This window comes from Rhipicephalus microplus, unplaced genomic scaffold (assembly GCF_043290135.1).
Source record: "Rhipicephalus microplus isolate Deutch F79 unplaced genomic scaffold, USDA_Rmic scaffold_38, whole genome shotgun sequence".
In the NCBI taxonomy this organism is placed as follows: Eukaryota; Metazoa; Arthropoda; class Arachnida; order Ixodida; family Ixodidae; genus Rhipicephalus; species Rhipicephalus microplus.
Window position 1 is genome coordinate 1,264,254 of NW_027464611.1, and position 7,613 is coordinate 1,271,866.

Genomic DNA, 7,613 nt, shown 5'->3' on the forward strand with positions numbered 1-7,613 from the left:
TGGAGTTTCGAGCCCACCCGGTAGTGGTGTGTTGCTTTTTTTTGCGCTGATAGCTTTGATGATATGTTCTGATGGTAGTGAGAGTGGAGCACGACTGTCTCCGTGGCCCAATTGGCTAGCGCGATCGGCTGTTAACCGAAACGTTGGAGGCTCAAGCCCACTCGGTGGTGGTGCGGCGCTTTTTTCCTTTGGGCGGATAGCTCTGAAGAAATGTTCTGACGGTGTAAGAGTAGAGCACGACTGTCTCCGTGGCGCAATTGGCTAGCGCGATCGCCTGTTAACCGAAAGGTTGGAGGTTCGAGCCCACCCGGTGGTGGTGCGACGCTTTTTTTTCTTTGGGCTGATAGCTCTGAAGAAATGTTCTGACGGTGGGGAGAGTGTAGCACGACTGTCTCTGTGGCGCAATTGGCTAGCACGTTCGGCTGTAAACCAAAAAATTTGAGGTTTGAGTCCTCCCGGGAGTGGTGTGCTGCTTTTTTCTTTGCGCTGATAGCTTTGAAGATATGTTCTGATGGTGTTGAGAGTGAAGCAGGACTGTCTCCGTGGCCCAATTGGCTAGCGCGTTCGGCTGTTAACGGAAAGGTTGGAGGTTCGAGCCCACCCGGTGGTGGTGCAACGCTTTCTTTCCTTTGGGCTGATAGCTTTGAAGAAATGTTCTGACGGTGGGGAGAGTGGAGCACGACTGTCTCCGTGGAGCAATTGGCTAGCGCGACCGGCTGTTAACCGAAAGGTTGGAGGTTCGAACCCTCCCGGGAGTGGTGTGTTGCTTTTTTCTTTGCGCTGATAGCTTTGAAGATATGTTCTGTTGGTGGTGAGAGTGGAGCACGACTGTCTCCGTGGCGCAAATGGCTAGCGCGATCGGCTGTTAACCGAAAGTTGGAGGTTCGAGCCCACCCGGTGGTGGTGCGGCACTTTTTTTTTCTTTGGGCTGATAGCTCTGAAGAAATGTTCTGACGGTGGTGAAAGTGGAGCACGACTGTCTCCGTGGCGCAATTGGCTAGCGCGATCGGCTGTTAACCGAAAGGTTGGAGGTTCGAGCCCAACCCGGGGTGGTGTGTTGCTTTTTTCTTTGCGCTGATAGCTTTGAAGATATGTTCTGTTGGTGGTGAGAGTGGAGCACGACTGTCTCCGTGGCGCAATTGGCTAGCGCGATCAGCTGTTAACTGAAAGGTTGGAGGTTCGAGCCCACCCGGTGGTGGTGCGACGCTGTTTTTTCTTTGGGCTGATAGCTCTGAAGAAATGTTCTGAAGGTGGGGAGAGTGGAGCACGATAGTCTCCTGGGCACAATTGGCTAGCGCGATCGGCTGTTAACCGAAAGTTTAGAGCTTTTCGAGTCCTCCCGGGAGTGGTGTGTTGCTTTTTTCTTTGCGCTGATAGCTTTGAAGATATGTTCTGTTGGTGGTGATTGTGGAGCACGACTGTCTCCGTGGCGCAATTAGCTAGCGCGATCGGCTGTTAACCTAAAGGTTGGAGGATCAAGCCCACCCGGTGGTGGTGCGACGCTTTTTTTTCTTTGCGCTGATAGCTTTGAAGATATGTTCTGTTGGTGGTGACAGTGGAGCACGACTGTCTCCGTGGCGCAATTGGCTAGCGCGATCGGCTGTTAACCGAAAGTTGGAGGTTCGAGCCCACCCGGTGGTGGTGCGACGCTTTTTTTTTCTTTGGGCTGATAGCTCTGAAGAAATGTTCTGACGGTGGGGAGAGTGTAGCACGACTGTCTCCGTGGCGCAATTGGCTAGCACGTTCGGCTGTTAACCAAAAAATTGGAGGTTTGAGCCCTCCCGGGAGTGGTGTGTTGCTTTTTTCTTTGTGCTGATAGCTTTGAAGATATGTTCTGATTGTGGTGAGAGTGAAGCAGGACTGTCTCCGTGGCGCAATTGGCTAGCGCGATCGGCTGTTAACCGAAAGGTTGGAGTTTCGAGCCCTCCCGGGAGTGGTGTGTTGCTTTTTCTTTGCGCTGATAGCTTTGAAGATATGTTTTGATGATGGTGAAAGTGGAGCACGACTGTCTCCGTGGCGCGATTGGCTAGCGTGATCGTCTGTTAACCGAAAGTTTGGAGGTTCGAGCTCACCCGGTGGTGGTGCGGCGCTTTTTTTTCTTTAGGCTGATAGCTTTGAAGATATGTTCTGATGGGGGTGAGAGTGGAGCACGACTGTCTCCGTGGCGCGATTGGCTAGCGCAATCGTCTGTTAACCAAAAGGTTGGAGGTTCGAGCCCACGCGGTGGTGGTGCGGTGCTTTTTTTCTATGGCCTGATAGCTTTGAAGATATGTTCTCATTGTGGTGAGAACGAAGCAGGACTGTCTCCGTGGCGCAATTGGCTAGCGCGATCGGCTGTTAACCAAAAGGTTGAAGGTTCGAGCCCACACGGTGGTGGTGCGGCGCTTTTTTTTCTTTGGGCTGATAGCTTTGAAGATATGTTCTGATGATGGTGAGAGTGGAGCAGGACTTTCTCCGTGGCGCAATCGACTAGCACGATCGGCTGTTAACCGAAAGGTTGGAGTTTCGAGCCCACCCGGTAGTGGTGTGTTGCTTTTTTTGCGCTGATAGCTTTGATGCTATGTTCTGATGGTGGTGAGAGTGGAGCACGACTGTCTCCGTGGCCCAATCGGCTAGCGCGATCGGCTGTTAACCGAAAAGTTGGAGGTTCAAGCCCACTCGGTGGTGGTGCGGTGCTTTTTTCCTTTGGGCGGATAGCTCTGAAGAAATGTTCTGACGGTGTAAGAGTGGAGCACGACTGTCTCCGTGGCGCAATTGGCTAGCGCGATCGCCTGTTAACCGAAAGGTTGGAGGTTGGAGCCCACCCGTTGGTGGTGCGACGCTTTTTTTCTTTGGGCTGATAGCTCTGAAGAAATGTTCTGACGGTGGGGAGAGTGTAGCACGACTGTCTCTGTGGCGTAATTGGCTAGCACGTTCGGCTGTAAACCAAAAAATTGGAGGTTTGAGCCCTCCCGGGTGTGGTGTGCTGCTTTTTTCTTTGCGCTAATAGCTTTGAAGATATGTTCTGATGGTCGTGAGAGTGAAGCAGGACTGTCTCCATGGCGCAATTGGCTAGCGCGATCGGCTGTTAACCGAAAGGTTGGAGTTTCGAGCCCACCCGGTGGTGGTGCAACGCTTTCTTTCCTTTGGGCTGATAGCTCTGAAGAAATGTTCTGACGGTGGGGAGAGTGGAGCACGACTGTCTCCGTGGCACAACTGGCTAGCGCGATCGGCTGTTAACTGAAAGGTTGGAAGTTCGAGCCCTCACGGGAGTGGTGTGTTGCTTTTTTCTTCGCGCTGATAGCTTTGAAGATATGTTCTGTTGGTGATGAGAGTGGAGCACGACTGTCTCCGTGGCGCAATTGGCTAGCGCGGTCGGCTGTTAACCGAAAGGTTGGAGGTTCGAGCCCACCCGGTGGTGGTGCAACGCTTTCTTTCCTTTGGGCTGATAGCTCTGAAGAAATGTTCTGACGGTGGGGAGAGTGGAGCACGACTGTCTCCGTGGCGCAATTGGCTAGCGCCATCGGCTGTTAACCGAATGTTTGAGGTTCGAGCCCTCCCGGGAGTGGTGTGTTGCTTTTTTCTGTGCGCTGATAGCTTTGAAGATATGTTCTGTTGGTGGTGAGAGTAGAGCACGACTGTCTCCGTGGCGCAATTGGCTAGCAAGATCGGCTGTTAACCGAAAGGTTGGAGGTTCGAGCCCTCCCGGGAGTGGTGTGTTGCTTTTTTCTTTGCGCTGATAGCTTTAAAGATATGTTCTGTTGGTGGTGAGAGTGGAGCACGACTGTCTCCGTGGCGCAATTGGCTAGCGCGATTGGCTGTTAACTGAAAGTTGGAGGTTCGAGCCCTCCTGGTGGTGGTGCGGCGCTTTTTTTTTCTTTGGGCTGATAGCTCTGAAGAAATGTTCTGTTGGTTGTGAGAGTGGAGCACGACTGTCTCCGTGGCGCAATTGGCTAGCGCTATCGGCTGTTAACCGAAAGGTTGGAGGTTCGAGCCCACCCGGTGGCGGTGTGACGCTGTTATTTTTTTGGGCTGATAGCTCTGAAGAATTGTTCTGACGGTGGGGAGAGTGGAGCACGATAGTCTCCGTGGCACAATTGGCTAGCGCGATCGGCTGTTAACCGAAAGGTTGGAGCTTTTCGAGTCCTCCCGGGAGTGGTGTGTTGCTTTTTTCTTTGCGCTGATAGCTTTGAAGATATGTTCTGTTGGTGGTGAGAGTGGAGCACGACTGTCTCCGTGGCGCAATTGGCTAGCGCGATCGGCTGTTAACCGAAAGGTTGGAGCTTCGAGCCCACCCGGTGGTGGTGCGACGCTTTTTTTTCTTTGCGCTGATAGCTTTGAAGATATGTTCTGTTGGTGGTGACAGTGGAGTACGACTGTCTCCGTGGCGCAATTGGCTAGCACGCTCGGCTTTTAACCAAAATATTGGAGGTTTGAGCCCTCCCGGGAGTGGTGTGTTGCTTTTTTCTTTGCGCTGGTAGCTTTGAAGATATGTTCTGATGGTGGTGAGAGTGAAGCAGGACTGTCTCCGTGGCGCAATTGGCTAGCGCGATTGGCTGTTAACCGAAAGGTTGGAGTTTCGAGCCCTCCCGGGAGTGGTGTGTTGCTTTTTCTTTGCGCTGAAAGCTTGAAGATATGTTCTGATGATGGTGAGAGTGGAGCACGACTGTATCCGTGGCGCGATTGGCTAGCGCGATCGTCTGTTAACCGAAAGTTTGGAGGTTCAAGCCCACCCGGTGGTGGTGCGGCGCTTTTTTATCTTTAGGCTGATAGCTTTGAAGATATGTTCTGATGGTGGTGAGAGTGGAACACGACTGTCTCCGTGGCGCGATTGGCTAGCGCGATCGTCTGTTAACCGAAAAGTTGGAGGTTCGAGCCCACGCGGTGGTGGTGCGGTGCTTTTTTTCTATGGCCTGATAGCTTTGAAGAAATGTTCTGTTGGTGGTGAGAGTGGAGCACGACTGTCTCCGTGGCGCAATTGGCTAGCGCTATCGGCTGTTAACCGAAAGGTTGGAGGTTCGAGCCCACCCGGTGGTGGTGCGACGCTGTTTTTTCTTTGGGCTGATAGCTCTGAAGAAATGTTCTGACGGTGGGGAGAGTGGAGCACGACAGTCTCCGTGGCACAATTGGCGAGCGCGATCGGCTGTTAACCGAAAGGTTGGAGCTTTTCGAGTCCTCCCGGGAGTGGTGTGTTGCTTTTTTCTTTGCGCTGATAGCTTTGAAGATATGTTCTGTTGGTGGTGAGAGTGGAGCACGACTATCTCCGTGGCGCAATGGGCTAGCGCGATCGGCTGTTAACCGAAAGGTTGGAGATTCTAGCCCACCCGGTGGTGGTGCGACGCTTTTTTTCTTTGCGCTGATAGCTTTGAAGATATGTTCTGTTGGTGGTGACAGTGGAGCACGACTGTCTCCGTGGCGCAATTGGCTAGCGCGATCGGCTGTTAACGGAAAGTTGGAGGTTCGAGCCCACCCGGTGGTGGTGCGACGCTTTTTTTTCTTTGGGCTGATAGCTCTGAAGAAATGTTCAGACGGTGGGGAGAGTGTAGCACGACTGTCTCCGTGGCGCAATTGGCTAGCACGTTCGGCTGTTAACCAAAAAATTGGAGGTTTGAGCCCTCCCGGGAGTGGTGTGCTGCTTTTTTCTTTGCGCTAATAGCTTTGAAGATATGTTCTGATGGTGGTGAGAGTGAAGCAGGACTGTCTCCGTGGCGCAATTGGCTAGCGCGATTGGCTGTTAACCGAAAGGTTGGAGGTTCGAGCCCACCCGGTGGTGGTGAACGCTTTCTTTCCTTTGGGCTGATAGCTCTGAAGAAATGTTCTGACGGTGGGGAGAGTGGAGCACGACTGTCTCCGTGGCGCAACTGGCAAGCGCGATCGGCTGTTAAACTGAAAGGTTGGAGGTTCGAGTCCTCACGGGAGTGGTGTGTTGCTTTTTTCTTTGCGCTGATAGCTTTGAAGATATGTTCTGTTGGTGATGAGAGTGGAGCACGACTGTCTCCGTGGCGCAATTGGCTAGCGCGGTCGGCTGTTAACCGAAAGGTTGGAGGTTCGAGCCCACCCGGTGGTGGTGCAACGCTTTCTTTCCTTTGGGCTGATAGCTCTGAAGAAATGTTCTGACGGTGGGGAGAGTGGAGCACGACTGTCTCCGTGGCGCAATTGGCTAGCGCGATCGGCTGGTAACCGAATGTTTGAGGTTCGAGCCCTCCCGAGAGTGGTGTGTTGCTTTTTTCTGTGCGCTGATAGCTTTGAAGATATGTTCTGTTGGTGGTGAGAGTAGAGCACGACTGTCTCCGTGGCGCAATTGGCTAGCAAGATCGGCTGTTAACCGAAAGGTTGGAGGTTCGAGCCCACCCGGTGGTGGTGCGACGCTTTTTTTTCTTTGGGCTGATAGCTCTGAAGAAATGTTCTGACGGTGGGGAGAGTGTAGCACGACTGTCTCCGTGGCGCAATTGGCTAGCACGCTCGGCTTTTAACCAAAAAATTGGAGGTTTGAGCCCTCCCGGGAGTGGTGTGTTGCTTTTTTCTTTGCGCTGATAGCTTTGAAGATATGTTCTGATGGTGGTGAGAGTGAAGCAGGACTGTCTCCGTGGCGCAATTGGCTAGCGCGATTGTCTGTTAACCGAAAGGTTGGAGTTTCGAGCCCTCCCGGCAGTGGTGTGTTGCTTTTTCTTTGCGCTGATAGCTTGAAGATATGTTCTGATGATGGTGAGAGTGGAGCACGACTGTCTCCGTGGCGCGATTGGCTAGCGCGATCGTCTGTTAACCGAAAGTTTGGAGGTTCGAGCCCACCCGGTGGTGGTGCGGTGCTTTTTTTCTATGGCCTGATAGCTTTGAAGAAATGTTCTGTTGGTGGTGAGAGTTGAGCACGACTGTCTCCGTGGCGCAATTGGCTAGCGCTATCGGCTGTTAACCGAAAGGTTGGAGGTTCGCGCCCACCCGGTGGTGGTGCGACGCTGTTTTTTCTTTGGGCTGATAGCTCTGAAGAAATGTTCTGACGGTGGGGAGAGTGGAGCACGATAGTCTCCGTGGCACAATTGGCTAGCGCGATCAGCTGTTAACCGAAAGGTTGGAGCTTTTCGAGTCCTCCCGGGAGTGGTGTGTTGCTTTTTTATTTGCGCTGATAGCTTTGAAGATATGTTCTGTTGGTGATGAGAGTGGAGCACGACTATCTCCGTGGCGCAATTGGCTAGCGCGATCAGCTGTTAACCGAAAGGTTGGAGATTCTAGCCCACCCGGTGGTGGTGTGACGCTTTTTTTTTCTTTGCGCTGATAGCTTTGAAGATATGTTCTGTTGGTGGTGACAGTGGAGCACGACTGTCTCCGTGGCGCAATTGGCTAGCGCGATCGGCTGTTAACCGAAAGTTGGAGGTTCGAGCCCACCCGGTGGTGGTGCGACGCTTTTTTTTCTTTGGGCTGATAGCTCTGAAGAAATGTTTTGACGGTGGGGAGAGTGTAGCACGACTGTCTCCGTGGCGCAATTGGCTAGCACGCTCGGCTTTTAACCAAAAAATTGGAGGTTTGAGCCCTCCCGGGAGTGGTGTGTTGCTTTTTTCTTTGCGCTGATAGCTTTGAAGATATGTTCTGATGCTGGTGAGAGTGAAGCAGGACTGTCTCCGTGGCGCAGTTGGCTAGCG